The sequence below is a fragment of the Mauremys mutica genome, chromosome 1 (assembly GCF_020497125.1).
Source record: "Mauremys mutica isolate MM-2020 ecotype Southern chromosome 1, ASM2049712v1, whole genome shotgun sequence".
Classification (NCBI taxonomy): domain Eukaryota; kingdom Metazoa; phylum Chordata; order Testudines; family Geoemydidae; genus Mauremys; species Mauremys mutica.
The window spans coordinates 120,940,101-120,962,286 of NC_059072.1; positions in this window are offsets into that span (position 1 = coordinate 120,940,101).

Sequence of the window (22,186 nt, forward strand, 5' to 3'; positions counted from 1 at the left end):
GTTGCGGGGAGGGGGGGGAAGGTGTGTCTCTAGTAAGGTTATTAGCATGCCTGTAGGTTCTCTGGTGTTTTTAATATGTGTTCTCTGTAATCACTTCACTTTAAGCAGGACTTAAATTCAGCCAGAGCAGTCCAGAGCGGAACTCCAGTAAATATTTTCAACCCTGTGGGAGCCCCAGAGCCTCCTGCAGGGTTGAAGCCCCGAGCCCTGGCATGCCTCATGGAGCTCAAGCCTCAAGCCCGGCACCCAGGGCGCTAACATTTGGGGGGGCGGCGACCGCGGCAGCCGAACAGCCGGCTGCTGCGGTCGTCGGCAGTATTTCGGGGGCGGGACCTTCTACCACCTAGGATGCCAAAAAGGCTGCCGGTGCTCCTGACGGCACCTGCTGGGGGCGCTGAGGCCCTGAGCCTGGGTATGCCCCAGGGAGCTGAATCCCCAAGCTCTGAGGCTCTAGGAAACACTCAATGAGAATTTAAGCCCTGACTTTAAGAATAAATGTGGTTGGTTATAAAGAGCTGTGTGATAATTTGTAACTGCTGCCAGTTCCAGCTGTTCATAGTCTTTGGAGAGAAAGCAAAGTGCAGATGCTGCCCTGTTTAGGCAGTCTGGCTTGCTGAAAATATCACACTGTAGGCAGGGAACTGAGCAGCATGGAAAAACCCCAGTGAGGAGGAAGAGAGAGGCATGTCTGTACCCAGGAGAGGGGATGGCTGAGGAGGCAAGAGTCTAAAGTGGGTGCCCCTTGTGGACCATGGATGGGGTATTCAGGTGCCCTGAATTCGGACAGACACATTTCTTGCCCCAAATTGGTTACAATTTAGATCCTTGATTCAGTAAAAAACTTAAGCACATACTTACTTTCAAACATGTGCCTGTGCCCTATTGACTTCATTAGGATTTAAGCATGTGCCGAACTGCACTTTGATGAGTAGGGCTGCACTTAAGTATGTGCTTGAAGTTCAACACATAGAAGTGCTTTATTGAACTGAGGCCTAAAACCTACATCCTGCAAATAATTATGCATGTGAGTAACTTTCTACTCATGAGTAGTCCCACTGAACTCAGCATGAGTTCCTCCATTTGCAAGATTGGGGCCTAAATTAATACGACAATAAACACAAGGGTATGGCAACAAGGGGAAAGGTAGAAGAGAGGAAGGACAAGGAAAGGACAATGTGATTATATGCTCACTTGGGAGATTAGTGCATGTATCTCTAAGGGTACGTCTACACTACGGGACTATTCTGAATTTGCATAAACCGGTTTTGTAAAACAGATTTTATAAAATCGAGTGAGCGCGGCCACACTAAACACATTAAATCGGTGGTGTGCGTCCATGGTCCGAGGCTAGCGTCGATTTCTGGAGCGTTGCACTGTGGGTAGCTATCCCGTAGCTATCCCATAGTTCCCGCAGCCTCCCCCACCCCTTGGCATTTCCGGGCTGAGATCCCAGTGCCTGATGGGGCAAAAATCATTGTCGCGGGTGGTTCTGTGTACAGCCTCACCCCTCCCTCCCTGAGCAGCAGACAACCGTTTTGCGCCTTTTTTGCTTGGTGAACTGTGCAGACGCCATAGCACAGCAAGCATGGACCCTGCTCAGCTCAATACCGCAATCGTGAATGTTTTAAACACCTCGCGGACTCTCGTGCAGTCTATGGTGAACCAGGACCTTCAATCCGAGGCGAGGAGGAGGCGGATACGGCAGTGCGGCGATGACAGTGATGAGGACGTAGACACAGAATTCTCTCAAACCGCGGGCCCCTGCACTTTGGAGATCCTGATGGTAATGGGGCAGATTCTATCCATTGAACGCCGATTTTGGGCCCGGGAAACAAGCACTGACTGGTGGGACCGCATTGTGTTGCAGGTGTGGGACGATTCCCAGTGGCTGCGAAACTTTCGCATGCGTAAGGGCACTTTCATGGAACTTTGTGACTTGCTTGCCCCTGCCCTGAAACGCCATAATACCAAGATGAGAGCAGCCCTCACAGTAGAGAAGCGAGTGGCGATAGCCCTGTGGAAGCTTGCAACGCCAGACAGCTACCGGTCAGTCGGGAATCAATTTGGAGTTGGAAAATCTACTGTGGGGGCTGCTGTGATGCAAGTAGCCAAAGCAATCACTAAGCTGCTGCTACGAAAGGTTGTGACTCTGGGAAACGTGCAGGCCATAGTGGATGGCTTTGCTGCACTGGGATTCCCTAACTGTGGGGGGGCGATAGATGGAACCCATATCCCTATCTTGGCACCGCAGTGCCAGGGCACCCAGTACGTAAACCGGAAGGGGTACTCTTCAATGGTGCTGCAAGCACTGGTAGATCACAAGGGACGTTTCACAAACATCCACGTGGGATGGCCAGGGAGGGTTCATGACGCTCGCGTATTCAGAAGCACTACTCTGTTTAAACGGCTGCAGCAAGGGAATTACTTCCCAGACCAGAAAATAACAGTTGGGGATGTTGAAATGCCTGTCGTTATCCTGAGGGACCCAGCCTACCCCTTGATGCCATGGCTCATGAAGCCATACACAGGCAGCCTGGACAGTGGTCAGGATCTGTTCAATTACAGGCTGAGCAAGTGCAGAATGGTGGTGGAATGTGCATTTGGCCGTTTAAAGGCGCGCTGGCGGACATTACTGACTCGCTCAGACCTCAGCCAAACCAATGTCCCCTATGTTATTACTGCTTGCTGTATTCTCCACAATCTCTGTGAGAGTAAGGGGGAGACCTTTATGGCGGGGTGGGAGGCTGAGGCAAATCACCTGGCCGCTGATTACGCGCAGCCAGACACCAGGGAGATTAGAAGAGCACACCAGGAAGCGGTGCGCATCAGAGAAGCTTTGAAAACGAGCTTCATCAATGGCCAGGGTACAGTGTGACTGCTGTGTTTGTTGATGAACACCCAACCCCCTTGATTGACTCAGTCCCTGTAAGCAACTCCACCTCCCCGTTCGAGTACAGCTTACTTATGCAAATAAAGTCACTCTCATTTAAAAAGCATGAATTCTTTATTGATTCATTATAAAAAGAGGCAGAGAAGTAAGGGTGTGGTTTGGGAGGAGGATAGGAGGGATGGAGAAGGCCATTAAAAAAAATTCACAGTAACGACATCCTTCTGGTTGGGCTGTCCACGGGGGTGGAGTGGGCGGGTGCACGGAGCCTCCCCCCACGCGTTCTTACACGTCTGGGTGAGGAGGATGTGGAACATGGTGAGGGTTGAGGGTGGTTATACAGGGGCTGCAGCGGCACTCTGTGATCCTGCTGCCGTTCCTGAAGCTCCACAAGACGCCGGAGCATGTCAGTTTGATCACGCAGCAGCCCCAGAGTTGCATCCCGCCACCACTGATCTTCCTGCCGCCACCGCTGATTTTCCTGCCGGTCTTCCTGCCGCCACCTCTCATCTCGGTTGTCCCTCCTGTCCTCACGTTCATCCCTCCTGTCCTCACGTTCACTGGCCTCTTTCCTGTAATTTGATACCACGTCCTTCCACTCATTCAGATGAGCTCTTTCATTGCGTGTAACTTCCATAATATCCGAGAACATCTCATCTCGCGTCTTCTTTTTCCTCCGCCTTATCTGTGCTAGCCTTTGGGATGGAGGAGGGATGGTTGAAAAATTTGCAGCTCCATGAGGGAGATAAATATTTAGAAAGATACATTTTACAGAACAATGGTTATACTCTTTCACAGTGAACAGCACTATTCACCTAGCACATGTGATTTCCCTACAAGGTCGCATTTTTCATCTTAATAGTGAGTGCTTGCAGCTCTGGAGTTACAGATCTCACAGACACAGGTCCAGGCATCAGAATTCAGCTTGCATGCGGCCATGGTAAGCCACTGTCTTTCGGCTTCTGTAGTGATTTACCCCCTCCCCTCCAACGCATGGCTAATACCACGCTAGCTCCCTGCTAATCAACAACCTTCCCACCCCCCCACCCACTGCGTGGCTGGTAGCTTGGGGAAGATCGCCGGTGACCAAACACAGAAAAGATCATCGGCATTTCACTCCTCCCCTCCCCCCGCTTCGCTACGTGCAGGAAAGTTTTTTTTTTAAGCTGCTGCAGTCCACGAACCCAGTAGAAAAATGGCCACCCCCCTTACTTAAATTCCTGATTTTTAACCAGCTTATCCTGAACGATATCACTTTGCTGAGGATAACAGAACAAGATAAAGAGCGGATGCTTCTTGAATGCCAGCAGTCACCGGGACCATACGCTGCTATGCTTTGCCACACAATGATACCTGATTACTTGCTACATGCATGGCGTGGTAATGTGTCCTACCATGGTGGGCGGAACAAGGCTGCCTTGCCCAGAAACCTTCTGCAAAGGCTTCTGGAGTACCTACAGGAGCGCTTCATCGAGATGTCACGGGAGGATTTCCTCTCAATCCCCGGACATGTTAACAAACTTTTCTAAGTAACTATACTGTCTGCGAATGCATCCCAAGTCCTCAGGGCAAATCAATCATTAAAAAAGGCTTGCTTAAAAAACAATGTTTGCTATTTGCAAAGGTACACTCACCAGAGCTCCCTTCCATGGCGTCATTGTCTGGGATAGTGGCTTGTGAGGGCTGGGAGGACGGTAATTCCGTCAGGGTGATAAAAAGCTCCTGGCTGCTGGGGCTCACGGAGTGCTGTGTGCTCTCTGCTAGGTCTTCCTCCTCTTCTTCATCTTCATCTTCCCCGTCTGCATAATCCTCAGCCATGGCAGAGATTACAACCCCCACCTCGGAATCCACGATCAGGGGTGGGGTACTTGTGGCGCAGCCCCCTAAAATTGCATGCAGCTCAGCATAGAAGCGGCATGTTTTTCGACCTGCCCCGGACCTTCCGTTTGCTTCTTTGGTTTTCTGGTAGGCTTGTCTGAGCTCCTTAACTTTCACTCTGCACTGCACTGAGTCCCTGCTGTGGCCTTTATCCGTCATAGCCTTAGAAATTCTTTCAAATACTTTTTCATTTCGTCTTTTGGAACGCAGTTCTGTTAGCACTGAATCCTCTCCCCAGATAGCGATCAGATCCAGTACCTCCCGTGCAGTCCATGCTGGGGCTCTTTTACGATTCTCAGGAGACTGCATTGTTAACTGTGCTGATGAGCTGTGCGTGGTCACCTGTGCTCTCCACGCTGGGGAAGCAGGAAATGAATTTCAAAACTTCACGGGGCTTTTCCTGTCTACCTGGCCAGTGCATCCGAGTTCAGAATGCTGTCCAGAGCGGTCACTGGTGCACTGTGGGATACCGCCCGGAGGCCAATACCGTCGATCAGCGGCCACACTAACCCTAATCCGATATGGTAATACCGATACTAGCGTTACTCCTCTCGTTAGGGAGGAGTACAGAAACCGGTTTAAAGAGCCATTAAAATCGATATAAGGTGCCTCCTAGTGTGGACGGTTGTGGCGTTAAATCGGTTTTACGCTCCTAAAACCGATTTAAACGCCTAGTGTAGACCAGGCTTAAGATAATACATATTTTTCTGCTACAAGCTCAGGCAGGGGTGGCAGTTGAAAAAAGCCCCTCTTGGCGTCAAATCCTGGTCTTATTGCCCCAGCGAGAATGGGGGAACCATGGATTTCAAGGGAGTCCCTGCTGACAGCTGCACAGTGAAATATTTCCAAGGAAATTCAAGTACAAAAGAGAAAAAGAATCTAGTGGAAGGGGGACAGCTCCTGAAATATGCTGCTCCAGCCAAACAAAAATTCTGTGCACCTCGATGCCAACTCTGCCCACATATCTACACCAGCAACACCATCACAGGACCTAACCAGATCAGCCACACCATCACCGGTTCATTCACCTGCACGTCCACCAATGTAATATATGCCATCATATGCCAGCAATGCCCCTCTGCTATGTACATCGGCCAAACTGGACAGTCTCTAAGGAAAAGGATAAATGGACACAAATCAGATATTAGGAATGGCAATATACAAAAACCTGTAGGAGAACACTTCAACCTCCCTGGCCACACAATAGCAGATCTTAAGGTGGCCATCCTGCAGCAAAAAAACTTTAGGACCAGACTTCAAAGAGAAACTGCTGAGCTCCAGTTCATCTGCAAATTTGACACCATCAGCTCAGGATTAAACAAAGACTGTGAATGGCTTGCCAACTACAGAACCAGTTTCTCCTCCCTTGGTTTTCACACCTCAACTGCTAGAACAGGGCCTCATCCTCCCTCATTGATCTAACCTCGTTATCTCTAGCTTGCTTCTTGCTTGCTTATATATACCTGCCCCTGGAAATTTCCACTACTTGCATCCGAAGAAGTGGGTATTCACCCACGAAAGCTCATGCTGCAAAACGTCTGTTAGTCTATAAGGTGCCACAGGATTCTTTGCTGCTTCTACAGAACCAGACTAACACGGCTACCCCTCTGAGTCTTGATGTAAAGACTTTAAGTGATGGAGATTCTACTGTATCTGAAGGTAAGTTGTTCCAATGTTCAGTGTTAAAAATCTGCTTCTTATTTCTAGTCTTAATTTGTTTGTCTTCAGCTTCCAACCATTGGATCTCTTTGTGCCTATTTTGCTAGATTAAAGATCAGTCTACTATAAGAAAACGTTCCCTCATGCAGGTACTTAGAGACACTGATCAAGTCACATCTTAACTTTCTCTTGGAAATACTAAATAGATTAAGCTTCTTAAACTTTCACTATGGGGATGCTTCCCAGACCTTGACTCATTCTTGTAGCTCTTTTCTGAACCCTTCCCAATTTTTCAACATCCTCTTTGAATTGTGGACACCAGAACTGGACACTGTATTATAATGATGATTTCACAAATGCTGTATACAAAGGTAAAATTCCACCTCCCTACTCCTATATGATATTGCCCTGCTTAAACATCCAAGGATTGTGTCTGCCCTTTTAGCTACAGTTTAGTGCTGGGAGCTCGTGGTCAGTTATTACCCCTAAATCCTTTTCAGTGTCACTGTATTCCAGGATAGAACCTCCCCCCAATCTCGTAAGTGTGGCCTACATTTTTTGTTTAGATGTATGACTTTGCATTTAGCTGTATTAAAATACGTTGTTCAAATGAGCCCACTGTACTAAGAGATCCAGATCAATCTGTATAACTAACCTGTTCTTATCATTATTTACCACTCCACGAATGATTTTTAAATTTTCTTCCAGATTATAGACAAAGGTAAGGAATAGCACTGGGCCACGGACAAATCCCTGTTGGACCCCACCAGAAATGCTTTCTTTGACATCTCATTTACACTTGCATTTTGAGATCAGTTAGTCAGTTTTAAATCCTTTGAATATGGGTGAGTTTGATTTTGAATAGTGCTATTTTTTAAAAATCAGAATATCATGTGAGACTAAGTCAAATGGCTTATAGAAGTCTATTTTTATCAATCAAACTTGGGATCTTATAAAAATTACATTGTTTGTTTGACAGACCTATTTTCCATAAAACCATGTTGACTGGCATTAATTGTGCCACTATCCTTCAGTTCTTTACTGATTCTATCCCATATCAGCTTATCCATGATTTTACTCAGGGTTGATGCCAAGCTGTAGTTGCCCAGGTCACTCCCACTTACCTTTTTTAAATATTGAAATAATAATAGCTTCTTTCCCTGTCCTTTTGAACTCTTCCCAGTGTTACAAGATTTGTTAAAAGTCAGCATTAATGATTCAGAGAGCTCCTTGGCCAATTCTTTTAATGTGGTTGGTGCACGTTTTCCAGCCCTTCTTATTTAAAAATATTTTACTTTCATAGTTGCTGTTTAACCTCTTCCCTAGTTAATGGTAGAACAGAAAGTATTTCGTTATCATGGTATATGAATGCATGACCATGCTTCCTTTCAAATACAGAACAGAGATAAATATTGAATACACTTTCCTTTTCTACATCCTGATTGTCAATTTTATTATCCTTATCTAAAACTAGACCTATACCACTAATAGGATTCCATGTGTGCTTAATATATTTAAAGAATTCTTTCTTATTGTCCTTACCCTTACTGGCAATAGATTTTTCATTGACATCTTTAGCTTTCCTTATCAATTCTCTCAATTTCTAACTGCTAATTTGTACTCGTTGCTATTAGCATCTCTTTTTTCTGTTTGCTAGATTAGATATGGGTTTTGATTTTTTAGTTTTTGATTTCACCTTCCTTCTTAAATATGATTTTTTTTTACCCACAGAAAACTTATTTAATGATTGCAAAGTTAATTCCCAATTATTACTCACATGCTTTTGTTTAAATTTTTTCTTCCACTTAGTTTTGTTCATGATTGTTTTCAGCTTTGGGAAACTGGCCTTTTAAAACCCTCAGGAATATATAACACAGGGGTAGGCAACCTATGGCACACGTGCCAAAGGTGGCACGCGAGCTGATTTTCAGTGGCACTCACACTGCCCAGGTCCTGGCCACCGGTCCGGGGGGCTCTGCATTTTATTTTAATTTTAAAAGAAGCTTCTTAAACATTTTAAAAACCTTATTTACTTTACATACAACAATAGTTTAGTTATATATTATAGACTTATAGAAAGAGACCTTCTAAAAACGTTAAAATGTATTACTGGCATGCAAAACCTTAAATTAGAGTGAATAAATGAAGACTCGGCACACCACTTCTGAAAGGTTGCCAACCCCTGATATAAAACTAGTCAGGGCTGTATTCTATTTACACATAAATAAGTTTAGACCATGATCACCTGCACCTTGGTAATTATCAATTTGGTCTAATATAGGAACATAGAACATGACTGGAAAGGACCTCCTGGGTCACCAAGTCCAGTCTCCTGCTATTATGCAACCCCGTCATATAATCCTGTTCACAAACTTATCAATTACTATTTTAAAAGTAGTTAGGTTGTTTGTCCTTGTGACAGATATGTCAATTTCCTGCAATATCCTTGGAAGACCTTATTGTGTTAAGTTTATGTATTATTGTGGGCTGGGATTGTATGTAACCTCTTGAGGGGGGAGATGTGACAGGTGTGAGAACTGGGAGTTCAAAAGACTACATTGAAAATGTGCCAGATAAGTATGACAATAAATGTTAAGTGGATTTCCTAGAGAATCACTAAGGAGAGGTTAATGCAAAAAAAAAGCCTTTTGAAACTACACCCGGAGGTAATTTTCTGCTGATTATCTGTAAGAGAAGGCCAAGATCAAAGGACCAAACTGCATAAAGAAATGGCTGATCTGCACAACCCTTGTTCGGTTCTGAATCTAAGACCCATGGACTTGTAACCATGGAGAAAACTCAATTGTGGGTTTTGAAGTACTAAAACCTACCAGAGCCCTAGGTTGAAGTGGGGAGGCCTCTGGTAGGCTTTTCAGCACGTGTTTAGGTTCTTTTATTGTTCAAATATGTTTTCTCTGTAATGCTTTTACTTTAAGACTAAACATGCTTTCTTAGAAGGAACTGTGTGGTAACTTATAACTGGGTCCAATACATTCGTCATAGCCTTCAGAGAGAAAGCAATGCACAGGCTCTGGCCTTTTTAGGCATTCTGGCTTGCTGAGGATATCACAGTGTAAATCAGGGAGTTGTGATGCCTTAAAATCCCTGGCCAAGAGGGAGAGAGATGTGAGTCTCTGCCCAGGAGAGGTGATGGTTGGGAGCCAGAAGCCTAAAGTGGATGTCCTTGGTGGACCACAGAGGAGGAATACTGGTGGAGTTACCCGAACACTGTGACAGCCCCCATCATTCCTATTGGAAGGCTGTTCCAAGATCTCCCTCCTCTGGTTAGAAACCATCTTCTAATGTACACCTAAATTTATTAATGGACAGTTTATACCCAATTGTTCTTGTGCCAAATTTGTCCTCTAGCTTAAACAGCTCTTCTCCCTCCCTGATGTTTACCTTCCTGTTGTGTTTATAGAAAGCAATCAGATCTGCTCTCAACCTTTGCTTTGCTAGGCTAAACAAACCAAACTTTTTGCAAACAATTTTAGCAAGTCCACTGAGTGCTGGCTTAAGTCAGGTTTCACTGTATGCTGGGTAATTTACATTCAGTAAAAGAAATATAACAAGGCGTGGTTATTTCAAAAAATTCATTAGGAGTGCACATTTTTAGGTGATAAAAAGGGATGTTATGTGAGGCAATATTTTAGCTGATGTTGTATTCAGTTCTTGACTTTTTCTAAATTTATTCTCCACATTGGCTGATTAGTTAATAAGGAAACTGTAGAGCTGCCCAGAAAACTGAATATTTCTTCTGTGGGAAAAAAACGTTTTCAGAATTTTTTTCATTCTGAATCAGTTCTAAAAGCCAAAAAACTGCAATTTTTCACAGAACTGAAATTCTGCAATAGCTCATTTTAGGAACACCGAAACATTCCTGCAGCAGGATATTTTTTGACCTATAGTAATCTAGTAAGATGGTTTTACCAACAGGGGCGACAGGTTATTTATTTAAAATGTCTGGAGGGTAAAACTTCCATCAGTTTGGACATCACAGGATCTTTTGAAACTCTGGTACAGTTTACTTGCCGAGAATTTTATACAATCGTATAAAATGTAGTGCCAGAATCACCAGTGGTGCAAAGAAGCCATAAACCTGGTACATCTGATCTATCTTATGCATTGTGTTTTTTTTTTTACTGGAGCTGCCTGAATACCGCAAACATTTGTTCAAATATAAACTATGAATTAGCTTTGATAGTATTTGCAACCTCTCTTACTCATTTTCTGCAAACACTTGCACAACACAAGTAGATTTTTGTTAGGTATAATGTTCAAGGAATGAGAATGTTTTGAAATATTTGTACTGGATATGTTTGGTAGCCATCCTGAAAGCTCTTTGTGTCGTCCGATCAGAGATCAGAAACAATACTATGCAGCTTACCTAACCAATCACACAGTACAAAGACTCAAAAAATATAATCACAGTTTATAGTCCCAAACCAAACTACAGGCCAATATGTTGTACTCATATACTTCATTAGTGAATAATAAATTCATGAAAATTTAGATCCGTTTGTGAATAAATCACAAGTAGAAAAGGAACTACATTCACCAGATAAATTGTTCTCTGTGGATAGCTCACTTAGCATCATTTTTAAGACCGGTTTTCTTCCAACATACTGGTATGCAGATTAGCTCCACAACATGCAATGCTGTAGCATCTGACATTTCCCTGTGATATATTTATTATTTATACATAGGTGTGCACAGAGCTTGTGCTTACAACAATCTGTCTTTATGTCTGTCTTCCTCTCAAATGAATTTTTGTCCTAGAAATTCCTTGGAGTTCATTACTGGTGGGGGGTCCTGTTCATTGAAACTCATTATTGTTCTAATCAATTACACACAAGAGTGTAAGTGATCACATTATAATAGTCAGATCCAGCCATTCAATGAAAATTTAATTACAGAGCACAGAGACATGACAAAAATTCATGTCTGTGTTCAGCAATGCAACTCCTCAGTAGCAGTTGGTTACTGAATGTTTTCATGCTACTATACCTTCTCTTAATCACACCTTTTTTTTTTTTTAATGAAACTGCAACTGATATATACAGCCGTTATAATGGCTCCCTAGCCTCATCCTATTTCTGGAATATTAAAGTTCTTTTGTTAGGTCTTTGGGTGATACTATGTACAACAAATTACATAGCCATTTCCAAAAACCACTCAACAGCTAGAAACTACAGGCTGATTCCGAGGCTGGTGTAAAATCAGTGTAGCCCAATTGACTTCAATGGAGCTCCCAATTTACACCTAGCTGAGGATCTGGCCCTATTATGTGATTACTTTACAACTCCAGAAAGAGAGATGCAGGCAAACCCTACTGAACACATTATAAAGCATTGGATCAAATACCTTGTCTTAGGTGTATTGCACTGCTGTAAAACACCCTGTACATCAACAGCTCAATACAAATAAGTAATAGGTTACTTCGATTACCACAGTGGAGACCAAAATACTAATACAGTACAGGACAGCACAGCCCCTATTGGGAATTACTTCCCAATCTAGATGAACACATGGAGGCGAGTGTGTGACCCTTAGGCTCCTCCAACTGGCTCCATTCTTTGTTGCCCCAACTCCATTTTTGAACCACTGAACCAGTAGTATCTGAGCACCTGCTTCCATGGCTCATTCTCTCAATAGCTGGCACTGCTCCAGGGGAGCTAACCACCTGTACCAGGCAGAGACATTTGTAAAGTTTTTCCTCCCAGAGGCAGCACCAGGCGGAAGTTGCTAGATCAGAGAATTGGACTGTCTCACCACCATCATGATCCTACCACTGAAAGCCAGAATCACAGTAGTAACGAGTTACTGCTTACATAGTAACAAAAATAAATAATAAAATAATAATAATATTAAAAAGTAATTAATCTTTGTCAGCAGTCAAGACAATAATTAATCTTCACCCTGTGTAGAGTCACTTCCAAGATCATGGTCTCCCTTTCTCTGTGTGCCTCTTTTTATTGCCTGTGCTAAAGAATAAAGATTTTTAAGGCACTTTCTTGAGCTCCTCTAGCTATTTTAGAAGGTCCCTTATGGAAGTACGTTGAAGACACAGATGTGGATGTTTAAAGACAATTATTGAATAGTTACTGGCTCTTCTTGAACATTTGTACTGGATCTTTTCTTTAAGTGCCTTTGTCGGATATGGAACAACTTCATTTTGCACACAAAGAGCTTATGGCATAAGAGAAAACTATTTGGGGGAGCTCGGGGGGAGGGGGGAATTGGCAACATTGCTGTGGCCAAAGTGGTTCTTATTCCCTTCAGCAAATCATCAAATAAACCAAAATTCACCCATTTCACTTTCTTTTTTTAAAAAGACTTTTCACGGAGCTTGAATTGTTGCTACAGTTAAATACTGATGCTAATCTAATGTAATGCTATAATGTATTGCTAGCACATGCCTGCTTTTCCAATATAATAAAATATGGTGATTAAAATAGTATACATTACATGAGGTGCACTGTGAAGTGTGTGTTTGATATTAGCAGGGAGGCATTATTAAAATATAATAGGTAACACTGCCAGTATGTTATCTTCAGTGCTTTTGAAGCTTATTCTCTTCATATATAGATATACATGCTTCATATATAAAAGCTTTTGAAGCCTATTCTCTTCATGTATATATATACACACACACCATCACACTAGCTCTTTTTGTGAGCACTTTGCATTTGACAAAATATAAAGGTATTCATAGTAGAAACATTTCCCAGTAACATATTAATAATGTTCAGAATTGAATCACATACATTTAATGCTGCATTTGTCATAGTGGACTGATCTGCAAAGACAAAATTTACTGACTTAAAGTCACTGCAATCTACACAAAGAAATGAGCGTGTCAAAAAGCATCTATAATCGTGAGTGACAAAATAGGCAGCATCTGGCAATGGGGAAGGTGTTACCCAAGTGCCTCATCATCAGCTCCCCATGGAAAGGATTTCTGAGGTGCATGAGAGCAGTTGAAAGGCTCTGTCTGACTCTCGATTTTACCTGATGTATAATTATAAATAGTGTGTTGTGTTACTCTAAATAGCATGGTTAAATAAAGACCTGGTTTTACAAATTAGCTTCCTGTACTTGCTGGCTGTCAGTGCTGTGAAAAGAACCTCTTTAGCCTGTAAATATCAAAACCGGCAGCAGCTCTAACTCAGATAAGAGCTACTTGATAACAAGGGCAGGGGAAACCAAGGAAGTTTGCTTTGCTGTTGAAATTTACTAAACCAGAATCTGAATGAGTCCAGAAGGAAAGTGACTTTCCCCCCGCCCCCTTCCAGGAAAAAGCCAAAATAGTGATATTAAAGGTTCCAGCAGCACATCACCTTCCTCCTCAGGGACAGGTCTGCTTAACTGTGGGCCAGCCATAAGCAGAGATTAGGGACAGAGATGTAAACACTGTGGGCTCCAAAGAGCTGGAGGAAATTAACCAACAGTGGTGGACACTCCACAATGAGGTAAAGAAGAAGGCAACTGAATGTGCAGAGGCTGGAGAGAGGAGCTCCAGCTAGGGGCCGGAGGGGAAGAGGAAGGCCGAAAGGCTGTTTTCCAAGGGGAGACATTGGTGCTCCAGTCAGTCCAACAGACGGCTCAACATGGAACAGGGGGACTGGACTGATAAACAGTCACTCCACAGCGGAGTATACAGTGTGTGTGTGTGTGCGCACACATGTGCGTGCCTTAGGGTATGTCTACCCTTCGAGCTGGCAGTACAATTTCCAGCTTGGGTAGTAGTACACATCTTTGCAATCCCCATCCTTACCCCTCTTTACACCTTTATTAGATTAAAAAAATCATTTTAATACCACTGTCTGTGTTTCTTGGACTGTCCATCTGTCTACTTTCAGAAGATGGGGATTACCGCACAAGCAGCCTCTGTAGCACAGACTCGACACCAGCATCTAAAACCTTAGAGAGCCTGTTATGCACCTTAATTCTTGTCAGGTTCCTTCCCACGCCATTGGAAAATCACTGTACAGCACCTAACCCCATAGCTATCCCCACAATGCCCAAATAGCCCTGCAATATCTTCCCAAGGTGCACAGCCACCTAGCACCTTTTTGAAAGCCACATGAGCACATAAATGCCCCTTATCAGGTTAGTTAGGCATGAAACTCCATGTTTGGACATCTTAACCAGCTTTGATGCTTTGCCAGTATAAATGGTGGACAGCAGAGGTTCTCAAATTGTGGTCCTCAGACTACTCCATTCAGGTGGTCCACAGATAGTTCCCTCTAAGGTGTGCGCCTGGGCAGCCCACATGAGGGAATGAAGGGCCACCCACCTAATTGATGGAGCCGCGCAGGCATGGCTCCACTAATTAGGTGCCTAGACCCTCGAGAAGATGTACATTTAAGGTGAGGTGGTGGCTTTGGGGGGGGGGAATATGGGGTAGGTTGGAGGGGGCAGTCAGGTGAGAAGAGTGGGAGGGGGGAATTTGGGATGTGCAGGGCTGCGGCGGCCAGATAAAGAGGCGACTTTCCCCAGCTCCAGGACAGTGGCTGCCAGGGACAGAAGGCCTTCCTTCCTAGCCTCAGCTCTGTGGCTGCTGTGGCAGGGGAGAGACCCCTCTCCTTCCCAGCCCCAGCCCCAGCTCAGGAGCTGCTGCAGTGGGGGAGAGAGGGTGAGACCCCCCCCTCCTTCCCAGCCCTAGCTTGGGGGCTGCCAAGGCAGGGAAGAGAGTACACATCCATCATATTAGAAAGGTAAAACTACTGATATTAAAATATGAAAAGTGTGTGCTTTTATTCGTTGAACAAAAAAAGTTTATTATTTTTATATAGCGTTTTTATTCAAAGTGCTTTATAATAGTTAGCTAATGGTATAAACAACATTTGGAAAGATCATTAAGTGGTCTGCCAAGATCCTTAGCAATTTTCAAGTGGTTTGCAAAGAAAAAAGTTCGAGAACCACTTGCGTACAGAATAAAGGTCCTATCCTGTGAGGTGTTGGGTGTGTTCAACACACAGTGAAGTCGTGAAACTACAGCCTGTACCATATTGACATATATTATAAGACAGTACCGTACTGGAAAATTATAAGGGATGGGTCATTTTTTGCATTTCAAAAGAAACATTTTATATCAATCTACATAGCAAACTATCCAATCCCTACCCATGTCATTCATTCTATTCATGTTTCTTGAAGGAAAGCAAAGGGAACTGCACACCTAACATGTTATTTTCCACGTACATGAGGGAATCTGAAGTTTGGGTGATTTTAACATAATGGATATTGTAAGCTAGTTAGGCTCCAGAATAGAGTATTTTAGTAAGTGAACCACTTCACTTTATATATTACAGCAATTAATTATCCTTTTAACAAAATTGATTGTAACAAGAGCTCATTTTTTCCCCAAGGAAAAAAGAAACTAAAAAATTTTAACCAATTAAAATCAAGTAGCTAATAAAACCCAGTAGCTATTAACATGCAAAATGTTTTGCTCCTTTAATATGATTTGCTCTAACTCTACTGGAAAAGCAACACGGAGGAAATAAGCTCTTCAGCAGATCTGGCAATTGAAGGGGAGGGAGGAAAAATAAAAAAAATAAAGAAAGGGATGAATAAAACACGTTTTTCTAAGTGTAGATTTGATACAGTAGTGATAATTTAACTTAGTTATAAGTACATTGGGCAATAAATGACCTCATAAACGTGCAAGGTAAACTCTGAGAATACAGAAAGGAGCCATTTATTGCCTTGTTACATCAAATGCAAACTAAAATTATCTCCTAAACAACAGATTTTCTAGTTGGGCTGAACTATTGTGTAACAGAGGGCCAGTAACTTCCACTGAATCTCTCCCTTGGTTAACAGTAAAATGAACAGCATGAATTAGATCCAGGTAACATTAGATGTCACCAATTTTAGCAAATTCAACCTTGGAAACTTTTCCCAGGAAAAGTAAGTCAAAGCTGAGCTCGGATCTTGGGTAAATGCTTCTAATGAGCTGTTCAGCTTGTACAGGAAAGAATTAAAACACATGGGGGGAAACTGTAATCTTTGCTCAAAGCTCTAAATAACATCTTATCTGTGTATTTCCTTTTCTTACTGTCATGTTAGCCATTTGTGCCTAACATAATATTAAGATAATAGGTGATGGAGACGATTGACATCCAAACCGCCAAAAGGCTCAGCGATTCTGTTCAGATGACTACTACCCAGATATAGTTTAGTTAAAGTTGAGGTAAATAATTCTCATGACCCCTTGAATCTACTAAATTGGAACAGGTTTTCTCAAAAGATTTCTACTACTTCATGCTTGGATCCGATTGGAAATGCAGCATGAACAGTTTCTAGGGTGATATTCATTATGTGTGTGTGTGTATATTAGGTAGAGTTGACACCAATACCTATGCTTGAGGTTGGTGACACACGTGTATAAAACTTTATGAACTTCCAACAAAATTGAGTTCAAGTTTTGGGAGAAGGCTTGGTCAGTTTTTATCTTATTTAAATCAACTTGCCCATCGCCACTGATGCTGGACTGCTAGCCATTAAAAATTGTTAGATACCTGTATCTGCAAGTATTGTCACTATTTGCTGGTAAAGGTTTCTCTCTCTGCTTCTGTATACTGGGTTATTTTTCTCCTAGCCTTGGTCCCATCTATATGCGATTGGCTCTTTGAGTCCTTTTTCTCCATTCCAGTTGTCTTGAAGCAGTTCCTCAGAAACTCTGCAGCTAATATTATATATAGATAGATAGATAGATAGATAGATATAGATATAGATATAGATATATATCTATATATATATCGTTTTAGGTCTTTCAACCCTTCCCTTACCCTCCACTTCTAAGTATAACATCCTGTTTCCTACATAGTCTACCAATATTCTTTTCTCAGGCCCAAGCCATCTGGATTCCCTCCATTTTTCTATCATGGGTATCATCTTCACACTTCCCCTAATTTGTTTTTTCCAAACAAACATGGTCCATCCTTGTAACTCCAAGCACTCATCTGAATATTTTCATTTCCACTGTATTCAAGATCTGCTCCTGTTTCTTCTTCAGTGCCCAGCATTTGGAGCCATAACAAAGTGCAGGACTAATTAGCATCTTGTAGATATTACTTTTCAATTAGATAGGCATTCTCCTATTGCAGATCATTATGCTCACTTCTCTCCATTTAGTTCATGCCTTTCCAGTTCTGTTTATGAGTTTGTCATTGAGTTCACCATTTTCCTGTGCTATCGAACCTAGGTACTTGTACAGTGGCCGATTTCATTTTATAATTAACATTTTATTGGCGCTGCAAATTTTTGGCTTATGAAAAATGGCAACAAATAGTATAAAGCAGTACGACAAAATCCTCTTTGTTGAATGCATGTTCAAGTTTGTATCAGAAGAATACAAGAATCCATAACAGTAATATATACATATCACTTATCTAGTATCTTAGACGCTTTACAATTAAAGAAATACGGATAAAATGACTTCAAAGATACAAGATTAAAACAATCAAAATCACTATAAAACCATACTTAAAATAAAGGTGAAATGCTAAAAGCCTTCTGAAATAGAATGGGTTTTTTTTTTATGGTGTTTGGGAAAAAAAATGTTGATTCTCTGTTGATCCTCAGATCAAAAGGGAAGTCTCTCCACAGCCACACAGCCATAGAAACAAAGATACAGGCAATGCCTCATGCCCATGCAAGCTCAAATACCTATGAGCATGGGACAATATTGTTATGAAAGGTGTTAATGACCCACCATTAAGGGTATGTCTACACAGCCAGCAGCAGTGAGCCTCCCAGTTTGTGTTGAGAGATTTGAGCTACCTGGGCTTGTGCTAGCACTCTAAAACCAGCTGTGTAGACAGCACTTTGAAGATGGGGCTTAGGCTCTGAAGCCCATCCCTCTCGCTAGGCTTCAGAGCCCAACCTCCAGTCTGAGCTGCAGCATCTACACAGCTGTTTTTGGTGCAGCAGCATGCGCCCTGTGATCCTGAGCCTGTTGACCCAGGCTGGCTGTCGTGGGCTGTGTAGACATAGCCTAAGGGTCTTGGCAGCAAAGGGGATCACAGGCTTCCTTAAAGTGAATTAAGCACTCAGCTGAAGCTCCTTTTTGTAGTAAAAAAACAGCTGCAGACAAGGAGGGGAGTGTGGCACTATCAGGGTTTTTCCAGGTTTCAAATTCAGGGGTGGGGACTAGGACAAAAGTGTTGCATAGACAATCAGCAGAGAGTCTATGCAGGTCCCTGGAGGCAAACAGAACTGTTTTGTGGGATTGGGCCATGCTGCCCGGCCTGAGGATTCTGCAGCTAGAGAGCGGGCTGTATGTTGTTTGTTCTTGCTGCCAGTCAGGGAACCGGGACCTTAGAGTATTTATGTTGTGTCATTAGTTTATTTACAAAATGTCTCTGACTCTGTCTCACCGATTTCTCACCCAAAGGGAAACTATCCTGCAAAGCCCAAACTCTGTCTACCACTTGGTCAAAGGGACAACAGTATAAAGGGAGCCAGAAGCTCTGATGGGTAATGGAGAACCAGTCCTTTAGAGGCCTTCAAGTTAAAGCCAAAATCTCATAGTCCACGTGTGGAGTTAAGTTTTCAGCTCATAAAACTGAACTCCAGCTTAATTGGAACTTCATGATGTTTCCCTTGGCATATAGAAGCTTCTTTCAGAGCTGGCAATTAAAGATGGACCTTGTACCCATTCAAAAACAGTAAAAAGGTTCCTTAGATATTCAATGACAGGTTTTTTTCCCCTCTTGGCAGTGAGACTTGCCAGGGGAACCCACAGAGGCTGTGTAGAAGTAAGAACTTCCAAAAGATGAGAAGTTTAATGAAAGTAAAAGTGTAGGCTTGAAGCAAGTGGGATTATTAATTATGTTGGACATGCTATGCCAGAAAAACATTAGATCTAGGGAGAAAGTCACAGAATGTAAAGAGAGAGAGAAAGACAGAACATCATCCTGGAGATACCCTGCCAGCCTCCACCAGAGGGAATCATGCTATAGCCAGTTTGGCTAGTGTCCAGTACCATCTGTGTAATATTATATACAGTATGAAATGGAGAGCCAAACAAAGATACTTTTCTTCAGTTAGTGCTGGAGCTCTCCACTTCACCTCTGAACGTCTGAAACAGCTCCATTTCCAAAACAGGCCTAAAAAGGCTCAAACTGGCAAAATAACAGAAAATGGGTAGAAGGCTCTTTCGTCAATATGAGGACTTTGAAGTCAATAACTTTAGGAATCCTTTGGTTGTACCTCCAGAAGTGTTCAAAAAAGTGGCTGTAAAAATGCTTTCATCTGATTACAAAGTGAAGAACACTTCTGTTTTGGTGGATTGTTGAAGCCACTGAAATTAAGGGCATCCTCTCTGACTGGCTAACATGTTCTTAAGTGGGTGATTTCAATATTTTCAAAAGCCTTTTTTCCCCCGTAAGGAACAGCAGGGAGACCTGGAGTCAATGGAGTTTCAGGATGGATTTGGGTCCTTGAGTTTAATGTAGCAAGTTTTTCTCCATTCAGTCATTTCAAAATCTGAATGAACACATAGGTGCTGGAACTAGTGACGCTGGGGGTGCTGCTGCACCCCCTGGCTTGAAGTGGTTTCCATCATATACAGGCTTTACAGTTTGGTTCAATGGTTCTCAGCATCCCCACTATACAATATACAATATTTAGTATAAGTCCTATCCTCAGGATTTTGGCCTGAGCCTCAAGCTTCTGGAGGTTTCCTCAAAAGTTTTGCAAAGTCTCAGGACATTTGGTGGTTCTGCAACTACACCCGGGAAAATAATATTAAACTGAATGTTTGTGTATGCATTTTAGACACATTGTTGAAAAATTTGGCCTATTATATTTTTCATTTAAATTTTTTTGTGGCCCCGGGCGCTGCAAGGTACTGAGCAAATCCATCACTTAAGGGCCATGTAGTGTTGTTGGTTATACACTTGCAGGCCATGTGGCTTTCAGTGACCTCAGTGTCTGGTGGCATCTTTTGCCATACCTTGCAGATCTAATAAAATACGAGTTCACAGGAGAACAGAGAGTCTGAAGCCATGATAGAAAATACAGTACGTCCAGCTTCTCCGTGTTCTATATTCCATTTATCGGGATCCATCTAGCTCTTCTGGAGAAGGTTTCTCAACTGTCTTATAGGAAGAGAAGCAATCAAATACATGTTTCACTCCTTTGTGAAAGATTGTAACCTCTTCTTTTTCACCTGCCGTGTTCTGGTATTTTCCCACTGAAATCTGTTATATCCTTGGGGCAGCCGGTGTAGGAAGCAATCACTTGAGGCCAGAGAGCAGGCAGCTAACCAAAACCTCCATTTTATTTACATATATACAGAGAGCACCTCAGCTGGTTGAAACCGGTTGAGCTAGCCCATAATAATCTAACTCAGTTGCCATAGCAACAAAACCATGACAACCAAATACACAACATATTCCTCCCCCCCTAATAAGAACATCCCCTAAATAAAACACACACTAGACTAGAGAAGGAGGGTAGACTGCCTCCATTCCCGGCTAAACCCTGGGGATTATTTTGCCCCATAACCGTGGGTTCGCCCTAGCTAAAGGTCCAGCCGATGAGGAGGCCTTCTGTCTCTAGGTGGATTACGGCGAACTACTGGTGTTATTGCACCCGAAAGCACTAGGGGCTCAGGGTCCGCAGCACGAACAGGTGAGGAGGTGGTATCAGCTCGTGCTGGGCAAAGGGGTATCTCAGCCGCCGGCAGTAATGGAGGAGAACAGTCAGAAACAGGTGACTCGTGATTCGATCCCTCACCAGAAGAGGTGAAGTCAGACCCCTCAACTGCAGATGGGTCCTGAGGACTGGCATGACCTGGCAACAGCTGATCTACATGTCGCCGCCAGGTAAGATTCCCTGCAGTCCGGACTGTGTAGGAAACAGGTCCTGTTTGAGTGATGACTGTGGCCGGAACCCATTTAGCTCTGGAAGTATAATTCCGAGCCAAAACTGGCTGTCCCGGGCTAAAGGTTCGGTCTTTTGCTCTGGGTGCCCGTCTGATGACTTGATATTGCTGCTGATGTTGCACAATTTGTCGGGGTTCAGAAGGTTTCAGCAGATCAAAGCAAGTGCGCAGCTGTCGTCCCATCATTAGAAAGGCCGGAGATGCGTGGGTCGTAGCATGAGGTGTGTTTCTGTAGGAAAGTAAAAAGGTATCCAGACGCTTTTGAATGGAGTGTTGTCCCCTTGCTGATTTCAAAGCGTTTTTCATTGTCTGCACAAATCTTTCAGCTAATCCGTTGGTGGACGGATGATATGGTGCTGACGTGACGTGGTGTATCCCATTTGCTTTCATAAAATTTTGAAACTCCTGAGAAACGAACTGCGGTCCGTTGTCGCTCACAAGTTGTTCTGGCAGACCAAAACGACTAAAGAGTCCTCGTAGTTTTTGGATAGTACTCTCTGCAGAAGTGGACTGCATTATAGAGACTTCTGGCCATTTAGAATGGGCATCTATTGCCACCAAGAACATGCTTCCTTCAAGGGGGCCAGCAAAGTCAACGTGAATACGTTGCCACGGGTTTTCAGGCCAGTCCCATGGGTGTAGGGGTGCCCACTGGGGTGCATTCCTCACACCCTGACATGACATACAAGCTTTTGCCTTCTCTTCAATAGCGCTGTCCAGTCCAGGCCACCAAAAATAGCTTCGTGCAATTTCCTTCATGCGCACTATTCCACAGTGACCGGAATGTAGCTGTTCTAACATCTGTGATCTCAGTGGTGGTGGAATAATGACACGTCTCCCCCACAACAAACAACCAGATT